Source organism: Aptenodytes forsteri, unplaced genomic scaffold, assembly GCF_000699145.1.
Source record: "Aptenodytes forsteri isolate BGI_AS27 unplaced genomic scaffold, ASM69914v1 Scaffold15, whole genome shotgun sequence".
NCBI lineage: Eukaryota > Metazoa > Chordata > Aves > Sphenisciformes > Spheniscidae > Aptenodytes > Aptenodytes forsteri.
Window position 1 is genome coordinate 16,889,870 of NW_008795129.1, and position 26,328 is coordinate 16,916,197.

The 26,328-nt window shown below is 38.3% G+C and overlaps 1 protein-coding gene across 1 annotated transcript in view; it reads left to right on the forward strand.

Moving 5' to 3' along the window:
- Positions 1 to 26,328, forward strand: part of VTI1A (vesicle transport through interaction with t-SNAREs 1A) — a 282,249-nt gene that overhangs the window by 170,306 nt on the left and 85,615 nt on the right. The gene's annotated exons all lie outside the window — the stretch shown is intronic.

Sequence of the window (26,328 nt, forward strand, 5' to 3'; positions counted from 1 at the left end):
GGTTGTATGTGAAATTAAGCTTTTTGATGATGATTTCCTGTGTTCACAGAATCACACAGAATCAGAATAGTGTGGGTTGGAAGGGACCTTTAAAGGTTCCTTATTCTTGAGTGGTTTCGGTGTTTTCAGGGTTTTTTACCTGTTAGATTTTATGTGAGAAAGTTTGTAAATGTTTTGGGGCAGTGTAAATTTGCACACAGAGAAAAGGTTAAGATGATCAATTCTGCCTGAATAGATGAGGCAGACACATTGTCAAACCTTGTGGTTTTAGCATGTTTCTTCCGTGCTTTCAGTGTTATGAAAATTGTCCCTGGGATCAAAGCGAGGTGATACAGAAAGGAAAAATTTGCAACATCCTAAAAATCTATGTGGGACCCCAGGGAGGGAGTTATCCAGTAATTACTAGCCACCTTAAATTTACGTCGGTAACTTCCCAGACAGACTTTCTGAATTAGTGGCATCTCTGGATATCTGTTCTTTATCCAGTGAAACAGCACCTGAGCTTCTCTGTGACGTCCATATTTCTGTATATATTCAGCTTCCTGAAGAACAAAAGCATCCCTCTAATAGGTGGTGCCGGGTGCTATGAAAACATGGTTTTCAAGGAGTTTAGAGCATCCTCTGAAGTGTTCGGTATGAAACTACCCTTGCATGGGCTTTTATGTTGCATATTTCCTTAATGCAATTTGCTTATTAAAAAAAGGAAAAAAAGAAGAGAAAGTTTTAGCGGAGTTGTTAATTTGTCACTTGTCTGGGAAAATACCAATACCAGAATTTAAGAAGTTGTTCTTTAGTGCAAGCTTTCTCTGTTCATAAGTCTCCTCAGAAAAATATCTTTGTTAATTCCTTGTATATCCAGTTGACAAAGGTTGAAATGACTGAACCTCATGCCTTCATTCCACAGATTTCTTACAATTCCAACTCCAAACTGTAACATATAAAATTCTCTGATTAAGAGTAATATGTAAATGACACCAGCTAAATTCAAAATCCATGGAGAAAGGAAGTGGCAATTGAAAGGGATGGTTCAGTGCCTGTAGACAATCAAAATAAACTATAAAAAAAATGAATGAAAGAAAAGACACAACCAAACCCAAGTCTCCCCAGGAAGGGCTCTGCGACATGAGCTGTAACGAATATTCTGCATATGTCTCCATTTTGTCAAATCTCATTAAAGGGGTTTCTTGCTTTATGTCAATTGAGCTGTCCAAAAATCATTCATCATTTTAGTGTAAAAAAAAAAATCATGCAGTTATTTAAATAATATCATATTAATGTTAAAGTTCAGCTGTCATTTAATAGTATGGCTTAATCAGACATAGCATTTAGGAAAAATAGTTTTTTCGGGCTATACTTGGCTTTCAGGTTGGCAGATTCAAATAAGGATTTATGGGTTTCTAAACCAATGTATTCTTTCCATGTTTATGCTTGAGGTACCTCAGCCTTTTTTGCAGCACCCTGTAGTCTGTTATTTTCAATAAAATAAAGTATCTCCTCATATTGTGTTTGAATACATTTGCAAGTAATTTGGAGAAGCTGAAACAAAAACATATGCTGTAACCTTTGACTTTGTTTTGTGTTTGGGAATCACAGTTAGGAGTCCTAGTTTATGAATGTTCCATAAGCCAAATGAAAAATATGATCTTTCTGAAATATACTTGGGCTCTTCTTTTCAGACAAAAGGATCATGTAGTCGAACACCAAGATGGCATGTTTCTGTGTGTCAGAAAGGCACTGGATTTCCTTTAACTTTAACAAAAATGCTGAGCTGAGTCACCTGTCTGGATGAAAGGCAGGTTAGGATTTAAGCTCAGTTCAGGTAAATGTGCCAAAAGAAATGCCTCAGCATAGATGCAACTTGCAGTAGAAGATTCTCAGGATGTTATTTAAAACCCCGTAACAGAGAGACCTACGGTGAATTTAATTTGTTTGTGACTGTTGGGTAGAAGGGTCTAGCATCATCCCAATGTTGTTAAGTCATGAGAATAATCATAAAATACAGACCCCAAGAAATCAGCACATATTAGATAAATACAACTGTAAGAAAAATAATTAGCACAGGTTGGCAGTTTCTGCATACTTCAGTACATACCACACAATGTTTCACTTAATTACTGGAACCAATAAAGAAAAATGCTGGAGGACTATTCTTCACATCATTATTATACAGAAAAGGTAATGTTAAACTGAACATTGTTCAACTTAGTTGCTGCTCCCACAATATGTATTTGCTGATAGGCTTCAAGTCGTATGCCAGCCTAACACCCTGTGCATCAAATTAATGCCTAACTGTTTCTGTTTTTACCGTCTGGGAAAGGTAAAGCAGCATCTCTTCTGAGTCTGGCCAAATATATTAAGAGATTAGATATTTAGATAGCTAGAGGGCTAAATTACTCCCTTCGTATGACCTAAATTCCCTGGCCGTGTATTTGTGCATAAAGTGTTCTGGAGATGGGGAATAAAAGCAGGGACAGGTTTTGTAGGTTGCCATAGCTCACTAAGGAAATCAGTGGCATAATAAGGTCACGTCTTCCTATCCCAGTTTGCTGCTCTAGCAACTTAAAGTAGCCAGCCTTATGTATTGGAATTTGTTATCTCCCAGTGTTTGGGGTATTTGGGTAAGGAAATTTTTGTAATAATGCTTTTAAATATTCTCACTTTGAAATGACCTATACATTCATAATATTCTTTTTTTTTTTCTGTAAATAAACCTACTGAGATTCCGCTAAACTAGTATATTCCACTTACGGCATTGCATTACTAGGACAGTATCGGCATGTTGATAATGTCAAAACATTAACCATTTCCTTTTACATGTATCTATAGCTTTGGACATCCTGACATTTTATGACTCCTCTTTAAAACTGTGAGGCTATAACAGAAGCTCAGTGTCGTTTCAGTTACAGAATTTTCAAATAATAGGTTTTAACATAAGAAAATGGCATCTTTGGTGGTCATCTGTGATATTGCCATCTCAGATATCTATCCCTTGGCCTCTACCCCATTGTGAGCTGGGGAACACACAGTGTGTTAGAAAGAAGCAGAAAAGAATATGTTCTGAAAGATCTTCAGTCTTTTGCCCATATCCTAAGCCAATAGCCTAGAAAAGCTTTTAAGAAGAGAATTTGGACAGTCTTTAAGCCACACATGGCCCAGTGGGAAACAAACAAACCTAAAAGTAACCAGATAAAAATTTCAGTAGATTTGAATCTTTATCCAATTAACAGATTTATTCTATCTACCCCCCACCAAATTGCAGAAAAATATTTTGGAAAAATAGCTACTACCCTCCAGAACAAAGTTTTATTCTGTCTGGTTCACCAGGAAATTTTTATGCCAAAAGTTCTCTTTTAATCTTCAGATTTCAATTTTCTGAGTTGTTATGAATGATGCTTTGAGAAGCTCACGAACACATCTGCTCTTATAAAAGAGATTTTTAAAATTTGATTTCCAACAGGACAGAGACACTAGCTCCAGCTGATGGAAATGAAGCAGTAAGTGTTCAGCTCTCAGGTGATAAGTTATATGACTTGCCAACAGCTGCATGACCAGTATGAATACAATCAGAAACAGGGAATGCCTCCCCCTCCATGCTAGTTGTAGTCAAGCTTCTTCACTCTTCTTTCCAGGAAAATTCTGGTAGTCCCGCTTTCTGCATCACTTCTAGTCAAACTTCCTTGTACTTTTGAACTCCAGGACAGTCCAGAGCTTACAGTTATTTGTCAACATTTCGTAGAATCATAGGACAATTTAGGTTGGAAGAGACCTCTAGAGGTCATCTGGTCCAACCCACTGCTCAAAGCAAGTCTAATTAGAGAAGGTTGCTCAGAGACTTCCCCAGTCAAGTTTCGAACACATCCAAAGCTGGAGATACCAATGCCTCTCTAAGCAATCTGTTCTGGTAGCAGTTGAAATAAGCAATTTTTCCAGGTATCTAGTTGAAATTTCCCAGCATCCAACCTGTGTCCATTGCCCTTGGTCCTAAGCAGAAAAACGTAAGTGTTTTAGAATTGGCCTTCAGAGTTTGGGCCTGGATTGCAGTCGTTCCTAGCAGTTCTCAAACAACTTCAGCAGTTCTGAAGGGGCCCCTGCGGTCATTAGGCTGAGATGACATTCAGTGTAGGGCAATTCTCTAAAAAGGGTGTGGAGTGCTCTGCCTCCACCCATGGACCTGGTTGGGTGGCAATTCAGCAGTGGATGCACAAGAATTATTTTTATTTGCTTTCTCACACTCCTAGAGATGTGAAGTTAATTATGTCTGTTCTACCTTCTCTCTTGACTACAAAGCCCACATTTCCATGTGCAGAAGAATAGCAGCAGAGACAGTCATGTCCCTGTTGAGGCAAACCAAAACCAACAGTGAGTGTTATCACTGTCTTTTCCCCTATTTCCCTACCAATCTCTGTTTCCATCCCCAAAAGTCCATAACAAAAAAGATTTTCTTCTGAGCTAAAGCCTCACTCACTATCAGTCATACTAGGCCATGACTGTTGAGTCTGCAGTTTTCTGGAGGAAGGTCTTTATATCGCAGACACTGAGTGAAGTTTAATATCCAGTTAGATTTGCCTTGTTTTCATGCTAATAGAGGAATTCCTCTTTCCAGCAGGAACTTTGCATATTTGGTCTCAAGCCAAAAGAAGTTTGAGTAGACATTTTTTCAGCAACTTTTTGGTACATATATATCTATTTTTACTTCAAGATGTATTTCTACACCAAAAAATGATTGAAACGGCAAATCCTTTAGCAACATGTCTGCTCCATGTTGAATATTTACAGCCACAGCTGTTTACTTCAGTAATTTAGACCTTGATTCAGGAACATATTTAAGCATATGGTTAACTTAAACCAGAGGAGCAATTCCTTTAACTTGAGGGAGACTGAATAAGAGGGGAGTGAGTGGCAGAATGATTCCAGGTCATCTCTTGGGGCAACACAGCTTTTATTGTGCTCCTTGCTCAAGGCCGATTACAGAGCAAACCCTGTCCTTAATATTTCTGTTGTTAAATGGAAACCATAAAATACACATAGGGTATTTTAGTGCTTGTTACTGTCAGTACAAGAACATTTTTTTAAAATTTTCTGACTTTAAGCATTTAATATAGTTACTTGATCCTTATATTATTGTACATGTTTGTGTTTTAATATGCAACTAATCTTTATCAATTATGAAGAGTTGAATCTTTTCAGAAGGAAAGTGATAAGCTTTGTGGTGCTGTTAATCACAAGATAGTTTTTGGATAAGGAACGTACGGCTTGTTATTCCAGATTAAACCTTGGCATTAATTAGTACCTGGTTGTTCCTCACTTTGTCTCCGACTTTAAAAAGAAACCTTGTTTCTTTGTTGAAGTGATGGACAAAACATCTGGAAAATGTAAATGTAATGTCAGCAAAATTCCCAAGGATAAGCATTCTTCATCACTGGGAGTCCAACCAAAAAACAGGAAATGTACCTCTAGGTCTGAACAGCAAGAATTTTAAAATAGTATGGGACACTGTGGGTTCCCTGTTCTCAATTTAGGTATGACGTAATCTGATGTATGTAAGATGCATTTTTTATTTTTAATAATCAGTTGAGAGCCATTTTATAAACCATGCTCATCTTTCTTGGACAGTGTTCTGTATATTGTTTCCAAAATGCTTTTGAAAAATCTTACTCCACTTTCATTCAATGTTAGAAATACTTTTCAGTTCATGCATCACAGAAGCTGCAGAAGTCTTTTGAGCTGCTGCATAACCACCATAGCTACAGCAAGCAGTGTACATGGAGAACTCCAAGGCATGTACTGACGGTACTGAATGCCTCATAGAATGGGACCAATTTCAACATTGCAAGCATGTAGCTATGATTAGTTTAATGCCACCTTAGCCTTTGCAAACCTTCAGCTCCAACAGCCTAAGTGATACAGAGTCAAGTTTACTTTAAACCTGGAAAAAAAAAAGGAGCGTCATGATTGATCTTTACATTTTAATAACTTAAGTGCGTAGGATAAAATAAGTCAGTGTTTTAATCTCCTTGCACCTAGGCAAAATCTTAGAAGGATATGTCCTTCATTCACTGAGATAGAAGCATTTATATTGTAGGATTGTTTTATTTTTCTGATTGTTGGAAAGCTTTATCCATGTGTCAAGCTGCCTACACTACATCCATTATGAGCAGGGCGCTCAGCATTCTTCAGACAATATTTCTAATTCTCTTTTTTCATTCCTTTTTTAAATGTTCAATGGCCTTTGTTCTGTCCTCTCCATTCCCTCTTTTCTATCATCTGGAATTACTATCTCATTTGCCTCCCTTCCATCTACTTGTGTCCAGCTGAACAGCTGGAAAGAACATTATCTAAAGCACAGTTGTGTTTCTGCAGGAAAGCAGGGTCCCAATGGATAATTATCCAAGCTAGTCCTAGACTGCATATACCAAGAAATTAAAGCATTGTAATAGGTTAAATATCATGTAACGCATTGTGATTGTTCTCTGTATTGAGATATGTTGACTACCATTAAGCAGCTAGAGCCTAAAAAGGTTCACAGTGTCATGAGTGAAGCAAAAGGCATTTCATAGTCAGTTCATGTCTGAACCACAATAGATGTCCCATGACATGCTTTCGTGAGAAGGCATGTCTTATGTCAGCATAATCAGTGCAGTACTTTCTTGCAGTAGTTACAAGTAGTTTCCAGTTGGATGAGTTCTCTCTGACATGATATTCAGGAATAGTGAACGTAGTGAAAATATTTTGAATGTGGTGAGATCGTATATGTGAAGCAGGGAACCTGTTAGCAAAAGCTGGCATTGGTAATTGCTGAAATAATTGGAGACAGCTCTTCAGAAATCAATGAAGTCAAACTCCTTAAGGCTAATAGTAAATTAAGGATCCTGTTGTTCTTGACACCATTCACAATATAACTGCCACAGAACAATATGTACCAAATTTTACACGTTCCATTTACTACGGAGTGTTTGAGCCATAAATTCCTAAATGTAATGTTTTCTGATCACAGATCTGCATGATATCTTGCTACATGGATCATTTAATTTTAATCCACAAATTTGCCAAAAAAGAAATAGAATCATCTTGGAAGTGATCACAGAAAAGTTCATCCCTTTGTGTTAAGGCAGGATTGACTGTCCCTGTTTCAGTCCTGGCAGATATTCGTCTGGCCTGCTCTGCACTGATGAACATTCCCCATCTCTTCAGTCAAACTGTTCCAAGTTTTCCTTAATGTTTAGCCCAAATCTTTCTTCCTGGGTAGACAGAGAGCTTTTATGTGCTGGTGCATTTGAGGAGATTTCTGTCCTCTGTCATGGCCTGTGACTTCTGCTGTGAAAATAAATTTCTGCTGAACTTTTCAAGAATTAGAGGGCGTAAATGATAGTGTACAGAATTAAATTATAGTTTCCAGTTTTCATCAAGCCAAGCTTTTTGATGGGATTCAGGAATGTAAAAATGGAAGAATTGGATAGTGTTCTAATAGGCAAATCCTGGAAGCTCAGCTTCCAAGCTACTTCCAAACAGTAGCTTCATTGGGTTGATGGTTGGACTCGATGATCTTAGAGGTCTTTTCCAACCTTAATGATTCTATGATTCATGCGTAGGTGTCACTGAGCTTTGCAAATAGAGACACCAAAATTAAATCATTCTCATGAGGTTGCATATCTGGATTAAAACTAGACTGTATGCTAAGCTGACTAAAAGTAACATTTGAAACTCAAACAAGACCAACAAAATACAGAGATTTAACTTTTTTGTGGCACTTCTAAAGGTTTTAAGAAAAAGGCAGTAATGTTGTCAAACTAACATCAGAATTGTTAACTTCTTTAATTTCTTTAATTTTAGTTTCTCCCACCCTTGCCCAGAGACACACCAGCACTTTGGACAGACCTAGTATTTGGAAACAAATGGTTGGAATGGGAATTGTTTTGCCTAGTCTTCTGTCAGGTCTCTGCAGGAAGCTTTGTTAATCTTTATTAGGTAAAGAAGCTCTTTTGTGTGTTCTGAGTATGATTTCCAGTAGCACTTGGCACGTTTCTTGCCACACTTGATTGAAATTGTCGGCTTTTAATAAAAGCAAAATTAATTCAGCTTTCCAGCACGATTCTGATCACACACCAAGGAATTTATCTTTAAGAAAACAATGAAGTCATCAAACTGATTTAAAACTGCTGTGATATCAGAATCTTGTCCTTATTAGCTAATCTTTTAGATTAGATCATTTTCAGTCTAGCTCATAGTAGCAGGTCAGAGTTTCGGCTGTGCTCAAGAGACATAAGAGATTAAGTGACCAACAACTGGAACAAAGGAAAACTTGGGATTTACTGAGTACAATTTTTGTTCAAGTCAGTCGCTCAAGTTCTACCACAAAATCCAGGACCTGAACTTGTAAGTCATACTTATGTGAATAGTTTGCTTGTCTGTAGCCCTAATATTGAATGAGGATCTCTTTTGGTTTGAGCAAAGTTTGTTTGTGTGGGGGGGGGTTGTTGTTGTTGTAGTTTTACAAAGAAGGCCATAAATGATGACTGTGAGAAATCAACAGCTAAGGAAAACCAAGATCACTTAGAGGTTTTTTCAGATAAATTAGTGCTGCTGTGGGACAAGACCAAAACTGAGAATTTATATCCTTGTGTAGCATGTAATTATGTTGTATTGGACCTTTAAAACTCTGCAGAAGAAATGTTCACACATCGCTAACCTGCTGAGCATCTGTCTGAAGAATAACAAAGTCATGAATGAGAAAGTGTGGTCTTACAATGAGAGATTGTTTAGTCTACTTGGTGATAGGAAGGATGAAAATTTGCTAATTTTGGCTGGCTCTTTAACTAATATGGAAGATTTGAACCTAATCAAGAAGGCAAAGAAAAGTCAGTGTGGGAATTGAGCAAAATGGGAAAGACAGAGCAAAACAATTTTCCCGTAAACACTGAGATTTATGTTCTCTACAACATTTGTGTAGCTCTAAAGTAATTCACTGAAAATCATTGAAATTGTTTCAGAAATATCTAGAATAATATGAACAAGGGAAAGACTCTTGCAACCTTTTCAGTGCTAATGCTCCTTCAGTCTTAGAATCAGGATTATAACTCCGATTTTAAAATCATATTTTAAAATCAGTTCATTAATTTGTTTTTTTTGAAGACTTGAAAAATTTGTCAATGAATTTGAATAGTCAGGAGCTACGATTTATTAGAATTATAAGTGCTATTAGTGCTCTCCAGTTTAAAAACATAGCAGAAGAGTTTTTCACTGACCTATATGCCTTCTGTAAATACTAACGTTTTTCCATGATTGTTAACATGGCTTAGCTTGCAGGATCTCACTGTGTAGCATTTGTTACCTAAGAGCTTTTGTTTAGCTTGGACTTTGCTATATTAACTAAGCTGTAACCCAGAAGGTTTTTGTAACACTTGCTAGTTAGAGCAAAATCTTCATCTTGTCTTATTTAGTAGATCTGCTGATAGTTTAAGATTGCAACAGTAACAGATAATTTTCCTTCTTGAATAAAAATTGCATCTTAAAATTATTTTTACACCAACTCCCTGCCTTCCTCCTGATACAAATACTTGTGCAAGCAAAAAAAAAAAGCACTTGCATGTTTCTATCGCTTTCTTATCGTGGCTGCAAATAATGTATTTAAATAGAGAATTGTTTGAGAAACATGGTTCTAAGTGTGCCTGGTCTTGCCTAGATGTTGGAAAGCATATGGTCTACTTTATCCATGCAGAAAAACTTCCTTGCTGCTTTCTGTCACCACTATATTTTTTCAACTGCAGTTTTCAGTGTGAATGGCACACATGTGTTGATCGTGAAGGTAGCATTCTTTCAGTACAGCCTTAAGCTAATTATTCTTAGTGGCAGTGGGGCTTTGTACCTCATTTGTGAACAGCTATTTATACTACTACACCAGTACAAAGCAATGTTTCACATTACCAGTTTACCAGACTATTACACCATTGTGTTTTAATCCACTGTAGGTGGATGGAGAATATGAGCCATCTGTTTTATTTAATGATATAATCAGTAAACAATATATGCACTTTACACATTTGGTCATTAAAGATGCCCATATTGTTGGACCCTGTATTTACATTGTAAATTGGTGTATTCACACATCAGCTCTTTCTGGTTTAAAAGGCTTGCTGTGTTCATAAGATGGTACAAAGCAAGCTCAGTAACTGCTCGAACCCAGTGCAGGTGGTCGAGCTAGTTGCCACACAGATCAAAAGTCAAACAACTGTGAATCTTCCTTTGAAATGGCATTTAGAGAGACAAGGCTGGTCTTATCTTCACAAACAAGAAAGAGTTATAGATATACATCATGAAGTTCTGAGAACAAAAGGGGGTTTCATAATCACTCGGCATCAGAAAATCCAGTACTGCAGACTTTTGTGAAGACATCTTTGGAATATAAAGACCATTTTATTTTCCTGGACAAAATTTATAGGAGTCAGTCTGATTTATTAAATATGAGAAAGTTCAGTGATTTCAAAACTTTGGAGACAAGAAGTTGCCTGCTCTCACAGTCCATTTAATTTTATTTTCAGCAATGCTTAAACAGAATAAGACAAACAGCAACAGCAAAACCCAATCTTTTTCAAGGGCTAGCGGTGAATGCGTGTATTTGTGCTAGAAACAAAGGAAATTGCTTGAGATTTCCATTTCCCCAAAGTATCCTTGGTGAGCACCAAAAAATAGCCACCAAAATACGTTAAAAATTCATTGATAAATAAAATCTTGTTTGCTAGCACATTTTTAAGGAGATGGAAGATCATACAATCCTGTATTAAAACAGTAATGTTCATTTTAGTGTTTTACTTCACAGCTTGTGCTTAAGATGCCTAGAACTTAAGGTATTGTCGTGGTTTAACCCCAGTCGGCAAGTAAGCACCACACAGCCACTCGCTCACTCTCCCCCGGTGGGGTGGGGGAGAGAATCGGAAGGGTAAAAGTGAGAAAACTCATGGGTTGAGATAAAGACAGTTTAATAGGTAAAGCAAAAGCCACGCACGCAAGCAAAGCAAAACAAGGAATTCATTCGCTATGTCCCATCGGCAGGCAGGTGTTCAGCCATCTCCAGGAAAGCAGGGCTCCATCATGCATAACGGTTACTTGGGAAGACAAACACCGTAACTCTGAACATCCCGCCCTTCATTCTTCTTCCCCCAGCTTTATATGCTGAGCATGACGTCATATGGTGTGGAATATCCCTTTGGTCAGTTGGGGTCAGCTGTCCCAGCCGTGTCCCCTCCCAACTTCTTGTGCACCCCCAGCCTGCTCGCTGGTGGGGTGGTGTGAGAAGCAGACAAGGCCTTGACTCTGTGTCAGCACTGCTCAGCAGGAACTAAAACATCCCTGTATTATCAACACTGTTTCCAGCACAAATCCAAAGCATAGCCCCATACTAGCTACCGTGAAGAAAATTAACTCTACCCCAGCTAAAACCAGCACAGGTATTTATTGGAGGACTCAGTCTCATTTCTCATTGTGTTTTATGAGGAAATATAATTGGGTTTATCACTGGGTGAAGGCTTGACTGGCATTGCCAGTAGGCAGCGGAGGGAAAGGACTTGTGGAAGTGGTATGGCTAAGAGTGAGTTTGCAGGTCAGCAAGGCTGGCGGAGTAGTCTTGAGCTTAACAGCACAGCTGCTCAGCAGCGATGGGTCTGCTAATAAAGGCGGAGCTCTGTGAATGCCAGCTCTTTAGCTCAGTTTGAGATCGTCTTTTAAAGCAGCAGAGTGTCTGTCAGGGTGAGATCCTGGTCATTTCTTGTTGTATGCACTTGTATAAAAAACTAGCAGCAAAATATTAATACATAGGAGATTTTCATTTTGGTTTCTGTTCCTACATAATACAGTTATACTCAGAGGTACTGAATATATACTCAGTAACAAAGTCTGTGTACTAAAAAGAAGCGTGTTCACTTTCCATTTAGTGTTACAAACATGAGGACATAGCTTTCTAAGTCTTTAAATCTATTTCAAAGGCAAGCTAATTATATTATTCTTTTTTTTTATTCTTGGGGTGGGAGGAGAGAAGATTTTTTCACTAGGGCTTTTTTATGCTGGCACAAAGTCTAGAGATAAAGTATTTTCAAGTGTGTGAGTGAAGAGAAGAAAACATCTCATTTTATGAGCTGTTCCTACGTAATAAAGTTATACTCAGAGGTACTGAATATATACATTATATATGCTTTCAAAATATACAATATTTTCATGGTTAAAATATTTAAAATAAAATAAGACTCAGCTATACGTGTCCCTTTTACAGTCTTTTCATATCTGTATTTTATGTAAGTTGAATATTAAGCATTGGCATGTTTCCATATGCTTCATGATGTATTGCCTTCTGATTTTGACATATTGTGTAACTAACTTATTTCTAATCTTACAAAGGTGTTGAGATTTTTTTTTCCCCATCCCAATCCAGGAAAAACAATCAGAAACTTGACTACTGATGTTTGACTCCTAGCTTTGTCCTGAGTGTATCTTGGGTAACTGTGGACACATCTGTTTCTGTGCATCTCTAAAATGAGGATAATATTCCATATCTCAGCAAAGCATTCCAAGGGCAAATGCCCTTAATTAATCTATGCATGGTCCTCGCATGACAACCTGATGAGAGTTTGTGAATGATGGACTAACTGGTAGCAGTGCCTGTCCTAATTTGGAGCCATGGCTTAAATGGATTTAAAAGGGGTGAAAGAGAAGCATGGGAAGAATTTAGACTAGAGGGATGTGGAGTATCCGATTTCCCATAACCAGTCCATTACCAAGTATGTACCTGATCTCCTTCACTACTGAATGTAGATATGAGAAAGAGGATGTATCAATTCTTTGTTGTCTTCTTCAGGTAATACAATTTTAAGGGCTACAGGTGACAGGCTTATCTTTCCTTGGGTGACATTTTTGGTGTGTTGCAGACAGAAAAGAGTATTTGGGTTGGTTCAACAAATAGAATTAATGCATCCCTGGAGACATAATGATTAAGTGTATTTAGAGAAGAGCAGTAATGTTAAACTTGATGTGCTAGCCCAGGCAACTGCTTCTTCCTTATCAATCTCTCCTTACTGCTTCTGTCAGAAATGATGTTCTTACAGCTTGCGGTGGACTGAGATGTATTATTGCTGGCTGCTGTCAACCTGCAAACAATCAGTACCTTACAAACATTTGTTAAGTACTTCAGGGTTCCTCAGAAGAAATATATCCCTACAAATGCAATGTTTTATGACTTACTGTCATAGCGCTGCCGTTTCTGCATTCAAAGAAGGTGTGGAGGAGAGATGTGTAGACTCAGGGGTGAAGGTAGACAGTCACTTACTTCCCCTGGCCAAAATTACCTTTAGCACCATCACCTCTTTCCTCTGGGGAAATAAAAAGAAACAGTTTGTTACAGAACATGGATGGGTAAAGCCATGAAGGTAATCTAGGAATGCATAAAAATTCTATCTATCTCATGTGTAGTAACTTGATGACCAAAACCACACTTTGAGCCTTTGAAATTCCAATATTTTGCTGTTCAACTTCTGATTAAGGAGAAAATAAAAATGTGGATTTCAATTGCATTTTACCGAAACATCCACTGACATGATGCTGCTCTTAGCTGTAAAGTTAGAAGAGAGTTTGTTAGACAGTTTGTGTAGCAGGTACATGTTGAAAGCTAGAGTAAAATGAAGTTTAAATCTGATAGCTGGTAACGATGCTGTAGAGCACCATCTTCATGAAGAGTATTCTTTATAGACCATCTCTTGTGCTGGTGCACTTGGTTGGTCATATTTTAACAGTCATCTTTGAATTATTGATGATTTATTAAAGCTCTACCAGCAAGCAGTGGGAGAATTAAGCTCCCACATGCCAGTTCTGTCAGATGATTCCTTTTTGAGGAATCTAAGTGATCAAATGAGATGAACCATTTATAATTCTTCAAACAGGAATTGTTCACAAATAGTTGTTTCTTAGTAAATTCCCGGTGTCCTCTTTGGAGTAAGATGGGGTATTTGGAATTATATGATACACCTGTACGATATTAAGCCTTGTAGAATTGTTTTATAATAAACTACATAAACCATATTAGCAGTGTTCCAGCTGCTTAGCAGTCAGCTAAGGAAATAGGGACCTCGACTCAAGAGATGCACGCTGTAAACAGAAAACACATAGGTGGGGTAGGGAATGTTGAACGAACCCAAAGAAAAGGCAGTGCTGCAAAGATGCTGTCATGCTCTGTTTCAGGTAGTGATTTTTGTATGCTTATAATTATGTTCATTGAAATCAATGGAAAAGCTTGAGCCCAAATGCCTGTTCTCTGAATCTGAGAGGAGGAGCAGGTGCACAAGATACCAGAGAAAAGCTCTGTTTTATAAATGTAGAGACTAACTTACAGTAGAGTTTCTGTTTTGTCCTCTTGCTCCACTGACCCAAATACAGATTTCATAGGAAAATATTGTTGGGGCTGACCTGGATAATAGAGATTGGTTGGGAGGACTATTAAACCTGGCCCTCCTCTCTGAACTATTGAGTTCTGAGACTGACTTTAGTTTGAGACCCACTGTACCCTGCTTTCTTTGATCCAAACCCTGAGAATATGTAATCACCATTTAAAGGAATGAACTCCTTTGTGAGGAGGAAGCCAAGAAATGGCCCCAGAGAATGCCTCCCCACATGGAAAGCCACCACCTCCTGATTTGATGACTTCGCTGCTAATGCGTCTTTCAAGAGGGCCTCTTTGTCCTGCGTTGTTACTTATTTGGCTCTTCTTTTATTTCAGTCTTAATTGTCATTAGCAGGGTTTTCTTTCTAAAGGCATCTGGGGAATAGCAGTTTATTGCACATTGTTGTGTTTGTCTAAAGGCAATTGCACAAGCTTGAAACCTAATCCTTGTAATCTTTCCTGCTAGGGAGAGCTTGAGATAAATACTGCTGTATGCTTGGTGGGAGTGGGTCTCTACTTTTTGATCATCCATGTCTAAATGTTGAGTAATACTTAAGGGAAAATGTTCTCAAAACATTCCTTAGATGATTATTAGATTATATTTTATGTTTGATAAAAACTGGAAAATTGTCTAAATATTTGCTTAACATCCCACCCCTAAAGCAATTTATTTCCTTTCTGGCCTTCAACCCTCTTGCTCAGTGAAATGAGATCAGTCACTTTCTGTTTATATTCAGTTTCACTTTGCAGTTTTCGTGTACATGTAGTGCGATTCCCCACTACAGGAGAATATTTAAATAATAAGTGGGGAATAAAGAGGAAGGAAGGGAAAAAATCTTTTAAAAATATTTTCTAGTGTCTTCCCACATTTTAAAAGTAAACAAGTGCTATGATTATACTACTTGCATGTGACGTGCTAATAACTAGTGTGAGAAGAAATTTAAAAAATAATCCAGTCCTGCTTTTCTATAAATTGTCACATAGTAAGTAAGACCAGTTTGTACATATTCTGTTCCTGTGGCTACCGTTCAAATCAGCCTTTGGCAAAAGCAAACACATGTGAGATATCTCATTCTTAGAAGAGGAAATCACTTTTGCATCTTGGATACTCCGTGGTGGTTGAGTTTTCTGGAAAGTGCAGACTTTTTCACATAGACAACAGTCAGTACTCATATAGGTCAATTGTTTGGCTGTTTTCTCTCACCTGAATTTTTCATTTTGGATCAATATAGAGTATGGGTCTCAAAACCATGGACATCAGAACAAATGCTAGGTCATGATTAGAGCTTGACTAGATGGGAGGAGGGGCTTAGGGTAGCATTGTGTTGTGGAAAAAGAACAATCAGAGTCAGTAAATTAATTTAAAAGATTGAGGATGCTTCTCTGTACCAACCAGCGTTGAAGCATTTCAGTTGTACATTGCAAAATGGCTGCTTCAAATGCATGAAGTCCTGGAGTTTCTCTTGAGTCCTCTTTCTGTCCCACCATATTTTTGCAATTAAATACTGGATGAAAATTTTTTTTCCTTTCCTTTTGTTTTGTTTTTTATTTTAAATGTGTTACTTTTTCCTTAATGTGTAGCAGCTGATTTTTCCTCTGTTGGCTCACTTGGGCACTGAGACAAACCTCCTTTCAAGGAACAGAGTTCCAACATTGTTGTTGATTATTTTAATGGGAAACCATCTGTGTGGTAAGGCAGGCTCTTCAGCTTCTTTCTGGAGAAAAAAAAGAGATGCAAGTATTTTAGCCAAAGGTAAAACCTTTCTCTCTGTAATGTGGATGGACTCACAAAGAAAGTAGACGTAATGTGTCTCCTCACCACACTCACGAAGACCTGATTTTCAAGAGCAGCCAACCTGTGACAGACAGTCCCTTGGGAACACAACTGGCCTTCTTCAGAGAGTGATCCACTCTTGGTGCTTCCCACAAAGTTGCAGTCAGAGATCTGCTGCTCCTTTGGGGGACAAAGGGACAGTTTGCTTTCCAAGAGCTCTTTGCCCTTCTTTTTTGCGGCTTACCCCATCTTACCTTCCCAAAGTTTGAGTTGCATTTCTTGCAGGAGTCTTGTGCTTCCTTTCCATCCCCTTCTGTGGTTTTCATAGCCTGTCAATCTGAGATGGTTTTGACTTCTTTTGACAAACACCTTCACTTAGAATCATAATGTGGTTGCCCTGAAAAAAAGGTGGCCTTTCTTCCTTCCTCTTTATGAACTAGAGACATAATGTGTAAAGGCTTGGTGTAAGCTCACAATAGCACTTTGTCCTTTTTCACATCACTTGCCAAATAACTACTGTTGTGGCAACAGCTGTAACCAAGCATGGTGTCAGCTAGTTTTGCCATAACATGACTGGATGCCAATAATTTTAATATAATGTGAAACACACTCCCAGGCAGTGCAATGAGGCATCTATTATTAAATTCCTTGAAATGTCATCTGGATTTTTTTTTTTGGATCAATTCAGGTCTCAGAACTGGACAGTGTTGTGATTAAAAGAAAAAGAACAGAAAATTCTCTCATTATAGTAAACATTTCCAAGAAAACTCTCACCCTGAAGCGCACAGCTCTGCTCTGCTTACATAGACAGCAATAGCAAAGGCCCTGTGAAGGCTACAGGGGTGGAGGTTATAACTGTGGCTACCAGTTGTTTGCTGCTCTTTACTGGAGCACTTTCTCCAGTGACAATAAATGCTCTTTATTTTTAGGCTTCTTATTCTGAACTACTTATAAAAACTAAAAGGTAGAAACCTGGTGACCCATTTGTTTTTAATACATTGCTTATATTGTGCTCCAAAGCATGGTATTCAGCATTATTGTTAATGATTGAAGCATTAACATTTAATTGTGTAAAGCAATTAAAAAGCTCAATATTACTACTTCTTGGGCTCAGTCTATTAATACAGCAAGCATTAGTAAGAAATACATTGAAGAAGTTGAACAAGGTCATAAATGTTCTGCGTGCAAAGAGCACCTAATGCTGTTTTCCAGGCCTTTAAGAAGTAGTTTAAAAAAAAAAAACAAAAAACACAAAAACCTTGTGAGGTGAACAGATAAAAGGCTCTCTTGGTTTAGTTATATCAGTTTGGCTTTTTCCTGTAATTGCTGGGGTTGTTTTGTTCCTGAAGGGGGAACGGATGCCAAGCTGAAGAGGTAATTTCTGAGCACTGTTTCAAGATATTGTGAAAGTTCTCAACTTTTCTGTAATAACAAAAATAACACTTCTCTAATGATGTCTGTTTATTTCATATTGTTCTTCTGTATGCAGTTTGGTGCAGCTGGCAGCAAGTACTTGAGAGAAACCCAGGGCTGAAGTAACAGTGTAGGGGGAACCTGAGTAGCCTTGAGTACCTGCAGGCTGTGTGCACCGACTCCTCTGGGTGCTGTCAAGCAGTCCTTAACTTACATCACCGTGGATGAAATTGAAAGAGATCATTTGCGTTTGATCCCAGGTGTCTTTACATTAGAATCCAAACAGGAAAAAGCTCCTGGCAGCATGAAGCTGGATTGGAGGTGTTGATACTCCAAACACGTCCGGATGTCACTCTCCTTGCGTCAGATGGGCTGGCTGTGGGGCTTACTTTCCTTTGGTAATCTTAGGAGTTACTTGCACAATGAAAGGTCCAGGTTTTTCTGACCTGTGAAGAGTCATAGCAGAGCTCTGTAGTTGTAAAGTATCATTATGTGCTCAGAAGTGAAGAGGTTTTTACTAGGGAGGAGCTCAACCCAAAACCCTAAATGTGGATATTTCTAAACCTTGGAATCTGTATCCACATCTGAGTTTTGCAGGTTACATGTGCCAGTAGCTCATTAAACCAGTGTATGACATGGAAATTTCCCTAAAACTTACAGTATTCCACATCCAGGTGCAATTGCGACTAATTTCTGCAGTCTCTGCTAGACAGTTTCCAAGGGAAATTTTTGTTTAATTTAATATCAGGCCAAATCCCCTGTATATCTTCAAGTCTCTACTTAATGTTTGAATGTGTGCAGAACAGAAGCAGCACAGGCAGAAATAATATGGTGTTTCCCAAAATGACTCATTTGACCCTTAGCTTGGGAAAAAGACCAACCTGAAGAAGCAGAAGGAAGTTCTGTCTCTAGATCCACACAGGTTTTGGCTTCTCTAGTGATGCTGCAGTCATGGCATTTTAAAAGGATACAGTTGTTTTCAGTCCAAAAGCAAGTTGATTCTTCACGCATAGTTGACACTACTGTTTAGGCTGATGAGGGTAAATTTTAAGACAAACCACAGGAAATGGCTTGGAGAGGTGGAGGATATTAAGAAAATATTGTACTGCTGCTTTAGAATAAAATGAAACACTTCAGGCTCCATTTTCCCATACGATGTTTAAAGCCATTGTTTTGATAATTTTTTTTGAAAAAAATATTGCAACTATTGAAAACAAATGTGCTTCAAAACATATAGTTGTTTTCTGTAATCTCAGACCAAGACAAGTCACATGAAAATCCTCCTCTTCTCATGGAGGGCAGCCCGAGGTTTTGTGAAAAAATGTTTCTTTCCTCCTTCCTCTGTCCCCTCACCCCCTGGTTTTGGACTAATTGTGTCCCCTTGAAAGTACTACTTTCCATGTGAGCTTTGAGAGTGAAAATTGTTCAACTTTTTGTTTATGGAGGAATCTGCTTTAGCTGGGAAGCCAGACGCAGCAATAGGAACAGAAATAGCACTTTTAAAGCTGACAGACTGCATTCACTTTGGTATGTAGAGAATGGCAACAGCAGTCACTAGTATTGAGAAAATTCTGATCTTTCTCTCTCTCTCTGCCCCTGTTGTAAGATGAGCAAGGGCTGACCTGAACTTTTGTTTGTTTGTTCTGCTATGGGGTTAAAGATTCATGGTCCCCCCCCAAGAATGTTTTGTTCTGTTTTTGTAAGGGGGGGGAATTCAACTTTTGCGAAGGCAAAAGAAAAATCCTTGCCCAATATAAGAAACAGCTGAACAAGACCTAAGCTGATAGATTTTTTTTTTCCCCAGCTTTCTACCTGTGAAGAAATACAGTATTTTTAGGGTGAGGGGTGATTGTGGAAAGCAATGATTGAACAAATAACTGCTTTAAGGCCAGTGCTAGAAACACTTGCCAGTATAGTAATGTCAGTTGGAGGTGTGATTTTTGGCTGCATGTGTGTATTGGCAAAAGCCCTAGTATAGACATGGCTGTACCAGGGAAAAAAAAAATAAAGCTTTGGCCAGTATATTCTATTTTGCTTGGGGAGGGTATAAGCTCTAACAACAAAAGCACTTTTTTTCTGCTGGTAAGTTGCAACTCCAGTAGAAGCTCATGCCAAAATAGTTATACTGTTGTAGTGGCAAACCTTTTTCACAGACTAGACTCCTGAGTCTGGTATCCTAACATTAGCAACTGTGCTCCTGTTATTGTTAATTTTAACAGCAGCAACATCTGAAGGTGATTTGAGTGCCTTAGACTTTGTAGCATTGTAATGATCGTGAATTTACAGATCTGCATTTCATTTACTCCCCATACTTACGAGAATTGCAAACAAAATTACACTGGACTCCATCTTCTGCATGCAAGACATTTCTTTACAATTCTTTTTTAATGGCTTTTTCCTAGCTACAACTCAAGTAGAAAGGCCTGTGTGCTTTGCAACTGTCTAAAAGCTGAAGAATGAGATTATCTTTGGATTTATTTTCTGATTCATTACACAACTGTTTATAGTGAAACATGGTTCTTCTAAGTGTAATATAGTCTTCATACCTAGGTTTTGCACATTTCTGTAGCAGTTTTTTTCTTGAATATCTTGAAAATATTTGGATTCTGGAGGAGATGTTGTCATTACCTCGTGGGACTACGTAGTCATACGTGTGACCCCGCAGGCTTTCCATGTGAACTTTCCTTCTATTTTACTCACATGTTAGGATGAGAGAGAAGTCTTTTTTTCTAATAGTGAAGCACGCTGCATCAGCCATCTTCAATACATGAAATCAGAAGGGGTAAATACTCATTCCAGGTCCCAGTTTCATGTCACAAGAACATTTCAGCTATTGTGTAATCTCTCCAGAGTGCCCTCACACTAGGAGAGCAAAAACAAGACTGTTCTCAATACTGCTAGGGAGGTGACGCTTGGAGATGTTGTGCAGTCTGCCCTCAGCGGTCAGTACCCTGCTCATCTTCCACTGGTATTTCATGCCAACTGACTTTTACAAGAGAATACCAACATTTGAACCTTGATCGCTAGACTTTTTCTTCAGCCTACTGCTGCCTCGTTATGATATGGTACAAGAGAATGTTATGGTTGTTTGGGTTTTTTTTTATTTTTGCTTTAAATTACTTCATTGGGTGTAAAATTCGGCCAGTGCTGAATGCTTTTGAAAATCCCACCCTTCAGTTGGTTTTGGTTTTGTTGTTGTTTTTTATGTCTGACGTAGGACTCAGTAATATGTACTGGCATAACATCTCACTGGAGCAGAACAATGATTTATTGTTGTAATTACTGACATCGCAAAACCACAGACAGTAATCTTGATCTTGGGGGGGGGGGAAAGACCCCTAAACACTAGAGGTTAAGACTTATTAAAAAAGATAGTTTATGTGAGTCTGGTAGGACAAGAAAACTAAGCATGTTGAGTTTTAGAGTGTTTCCCTTTCTAAGTTTATGTTCTTCATAGTTTTTTAAAAAAGAAGGAAAAGAAAAAAAAGGAAATGCTGGGGAAGGTTGGTGTTTAATAAATGGTACACACATCTGAAGCTGTATTTTCAGTATTTCTGGTCTTTCAGTCTCACAGCTTATCTTTTTCTAGGCTCATGAAGCATGAATTAAGTTAAAATCAATAGGGTTTTAGAATATTTGGACTTTCTGGCATTTTTTCTTTGTTGCTCTGTGACATGGACAACAAACATTGTGAACTGAGTAGCCTCAGTTTGTTAATCTCTCCCTTGGGTGCATCCTTTCTTAGTTCAGCAAAAACACAAACAGAAAAATCTGCTGCATGTGGTCAGTACTCAGTTCGCTTGGGCTCATGTGTCTTGTTGAAACCAGAATATTTTCTCTCCAAGACAAGCCAAGCCCCTTATTCTTGTTAAGAATTCTCAGTTTTCTTTCTGGATTTTAGCTGTTAACCCCTTTGTCATTTCAGGTTCAAAAATCAACTAAAAAAAATCATATTTAAGGGAAATATGCATGTTTAACATTTTGCATGTTCAAATAACTGAACTGCATTTGTTCAAATATAAAACCACACCAAACAAACAAACAAACAAACAAAAACCCCAAGCAAGCAGAAAATCACCTAGCCAAAACCAAAAATGAGAAATTTCCTTCTCAAAAGTGCAACTTTCAAGAAACTGGGTAATGAACTACAAACAGGAGGTTAAAATGGAAACACTCTAACATCTGAATCTGCAGTGTCTGCTACCCAGTGCCTTAAGTACTTTGGCTGAAAGCAGAAATGTAAAAGACTGGCTAAATTCTGGTACTTGCAGCTTCATTCACAGTTCGAGTGGGTTGCTAGCAACTTTCTGCCTGCAAATGACAGGGTAAGATCGAGTCTCAGGAGAGGATACGAGGGAATTCCTCCAGTCCTCTTGCTATAACACAAACTCCCTCAGGGCAGCTATACCTCAACTCTAGAAATCTAAAGGAGATTTAAACAAAAATAAAATTTATTACAAATATTCATTCTTAGGGCACCTACCAGATGAAATTGTAGTATGGCAAAGGTTTGCCCTATGGTGTGCCCCTTACCAGGAGAACAACAAGAAAGAGCTGGGCAAAACAATGGTTCTGGAGGAACATTTAATTGAAAGCTTTTCCCTTAAAAATATCATCTTTCCAGAAATGCAGATGTGCATGATAATCCTATAGGGATATTGGTATTTGGCCTCTAGGATTTTAAGAGTCCTGTTCCCAAGGTTAAGATATACAGAGAGCCAAATTTTATTTGAAACTATTATACAAGACAGATATGGAAGCTCATGGAGTATTACATTGCAAATCACATGTTAAAAAGAGACACATGGCTCTTGAGCTATAAAATAAGTAGAGAAAGGAATGATATTTAACAGATATCTTTAACCACTTGTTTTACTCATTAATCTGCAGTTCACAAAGCATTATTTGCAGCAAAAATACATTATAGGATTGTTTCTGAAAAGCAAACAAGTATTTCGGACATCTTCACCGCTAACATAACTGTGTAACAATAGCAAAACAAATACTGATGGCAAGCAATGTTTCTATGAGTGAATGTGTTGAACAGCTGCCACTTTCCACCCTTGAGACTTCTGCGTATCTATGTTGGATGAAGTGATTCCTGTAGCAGATTTGTAATAGACTTCGCTTGCAGGGGGGTTAAAGGGAAGAGCTGAATCTGTGATACGGGGCCTTAATGTAGATTTCGTCGAATCAAGGGGGACTTCTGCTATTGTCATGACAGGGCTGTTGCTTATGAACAAATACAAAGGTCTGAATGTGCCCTGTGGCAAAACTCCTGACCCAGTGCAATACCATCACAACAAGGTGCTACCCTAACTCTCTCATACGCGGGCACTTTCACTCTACCAAGTGCTCCCTGGGAAATGCGGTGTCCTACCTCTTTCCATCCCTGTGACAGTGTTCTCCTTACCTGCACCTTCTGAAATGACATGAGGTGTTCTCAAATATTCACAGTCATTCTGAGACTGTTCTTGTTTCTTACCAGATTTATAAAGAAGAGGGCATTGCAGCTCTGAAAAAAGCACTCAGAAGTTTATCAGCAGAATGACATTAGTCAAATACTACCAACTGTGTCATTCCTAAGGGTATTGTTCTGTTCTCGTGGTCTGGATATTTTGTACGAGTGGGTTAAGTTCCGTTAGCTACAGATGCAAGCAAGCAGCTGAACTTGGTAGATACTAATTTCCAAAAACATATTTGAGGGCATCATATTTTGCAGAATACGGTTAAGCCTACTCCACTTACAAGCAATACAAAAAGATATAATGAATAGTTTTGATTATCATAAATCATTGATTTAAAAGAGCACTGGTTATTTACCCTTTGACTAGAGTTTATTGTTGATACAATCTGTCAAACAACCATTGGAGGTAAACAGTTTTCCCTCCTGAAAAATGTTTGCATTTTCAGAAAGATGTGCATGCTTTCTTCCTTTCCCTCACCCCCTTCTCTGTGCCCCCAAATAGCATATAATGCGCTGGTTAGGACACTTCCATGAGTTATGGAAAATCCAGCTGCAGTACTCACTTCTTTTTATATTCAGATCAGGGTCTTGACTCCGAGTTTCCTACGTCCCAGAAAATGCTGCACTCCAAGGGTTCCCAAATTCAGTGTGCTCAGTTTATGCCATCACAGAAAGAGCAACTAACTGTAGCCTTGTGGCTACTCTCACGGCACATGCAAGATAGGCTTTTTTGTTCAAATCTGAACACTTCCAACCGGAGAGCTATGAGAGACCCATTCCAGAGTAGCCCAATGGTTAAATGTCCCGGTAGGCCATCAGATTTAGGGTCTCCTGGTCTCCGTCCCACAATGAGTGATATAAGCTGGTGAGTTTGTTCTGGAGTTTCCTTCTTCCCTCTCCCTGGAAGCTGCTTCTGAGCTGCAGCCAGGGTCTGTGTAGTTGGCATGTACGTGCCCAAAATGTTGTGTGCTCTGCTCTGAGGGGAGGAGCAGAAAATAAAACTGAGCAGAAGCCTCAGAAAAAGATTCTGTATCTCCAAGCTGGCAGTAGATGAAAATCCCAGATAGTGCAAATATCAGGGAATCACAGAAATTCATCTAGACCATGAAGTACAACCTGGGACCGAGTAAAAGAGTGGATGTAGAACTGGTTTCTAGATTTTAAGCACCACAGTTCAATTAAAGGCCAATGATTATCATCATCCCTGAGATAATTTACTTTGAAGTCTGAAGAATTCTTAAGCAGATTTTATTTTTAACAAAGAGGCAAACTTCAGAGCCAAGAGGCAGCTGTTATGCCACCGTACCTAGAAGGGTAGGAAGCCCACGCAACCCTTCAGTAACTTTGTGATCTGCTGTGGTACCATCCTGCAGAACAAAGAGAGATTATTGCAGCAGGAACAACTACCGGGCCTCCCATTTGGCAGCTGACAAGTTGCTTCTGGGTCTTTCAAGTAACAGTCACTTATCCAAAGTCTTAGTTGTTTGGGTAAACCCCGACATGAGATGTCCCTGGGCATTACTGTCAGGGTGTGGGTCAGGAGTCTGTCTCCCAGCTCAGCAGGAATTTTGCCTGTGCAGAGTCCTTTTGTTAATGACTGTCTGGCTTCCTGACGCGTAGGCTCTAGATGTGCATGTATGTACTCACGCTTTTATAAAAAGACTTTGGATAAGTGACTGTTACTTGAAAGACCCAGAAGCAACTTGTCAGCTGCCAAAGGGGAGGCCCGGTAGTTGTTCCTGCTGCAATAATCTCTCTTTGTTCTGCAGGATGGTACCACAGCAGATCACAAAGTTACTGAAGGGTTGCGTGGGCTTCCTACCCTTCTAGGTACGGTGGCATAACAGCTGCCTCTTGGCTCTGAAGTTTGCCTCTTTGTTAAAAATAAAATCTGCTTAAGAATTCTTCAGACTTCAAAGTAAATTATCTCAGGGATGATGATAATCATTGGCCTTTAATTGAACTGTGGTGCTTAAAATCTAGAAACCAGTTCATGGTTAATCATTTAAGTTCATCAGAAATAAGATTCAAGTTGGGGCAATTAGACAACTGCTTCATTACTCAAACTGTCTAACAATGTTTCACTGATCTTTCACAAATGATAATACAGTAGATGAACTGTATAGTTTAAGAATAAGTTATTTCACTTTTAGATAGTTGAAAAGTGACTTACCAAAACTCTTAATGGAAGTTATTCAAGATGTGCTGTCTAAATCCTTTCCAATTAGTGTTGAGGTCTTGAAGGGCCAGTCTTAGCTTTTTATTAATATGTTCAGTTTATTAATGTATTTTTTGATATATGCATAGTGTGACTGTGGTACATCTCAAGATGTTGCATAATTATTATCCTTTTAATTTGTTTTACTTGGGTTCTACTCCTTAGTCTTGCTTAAAATTCAGAAATATTTCATAGCTTAATAACTTAATAACTCATTAGAAAGCCATGACATGTACTTGAGGTTACCTCAAAGGCCATCCATATTTAACTGTAAACTTGAGATAATTCGTTGACAGTATGACTGTCATTGACCAGTTTAAATATTTAAGGTTGTGTTTTGACCTTTTGCCTTACATTTAAACCATATGGAGAAACTGAAATAGATTGTGTACAAAATTGGGATCTTTATCAGATGGCTATGGTATTATGAAACAACAAAAAATTACTACTTTGCCTGGTAATAGGACTATATAGACATAATTTATTAAATATACACTTTTATAAAATTTTGTTACCTTATTCTGTTTTAGATATGAGTCTTCCTCTTCCTTATTAAAAATCCCTAAAAAAAGAACTTCTGCTTCCAATTTTGGAGCAACATCTGTGGCCAACAAATTATTGCCTAAATATGATATGAGATACAAATCAAGTTTTTGAAAAACAGGACTAATTAAAAATATTAATGGTGTTTTGCAGGTCTTTCATGCTTTTATTTTGCCACATACAAAAAGGGCTCGTTTTGGATGCTTGAAGTGATGTTCTCTTGGGAACCTCTTTACTGAGATCTAATATACAGAACCAAGACTCAAGGAAAAATCTCATCCTAGAGTCACAAACAAATTGGAAACTTTAGAATGTCCTGTTCAGTTTTGATGGGCTTTTCTTGAAGGACCTCAAATGACTGGGGGAGTCTTAGCGTTCCTGTGAAAATGCAGCACGTCTTTAGTCTCTGGCTTTTCACACTTTTCTCAGACCATCAGCTGCTGACTGCAAAGGTTTCTCATGAGTGAACAGAATTGTAGCTTTGCACCCCACCCAGC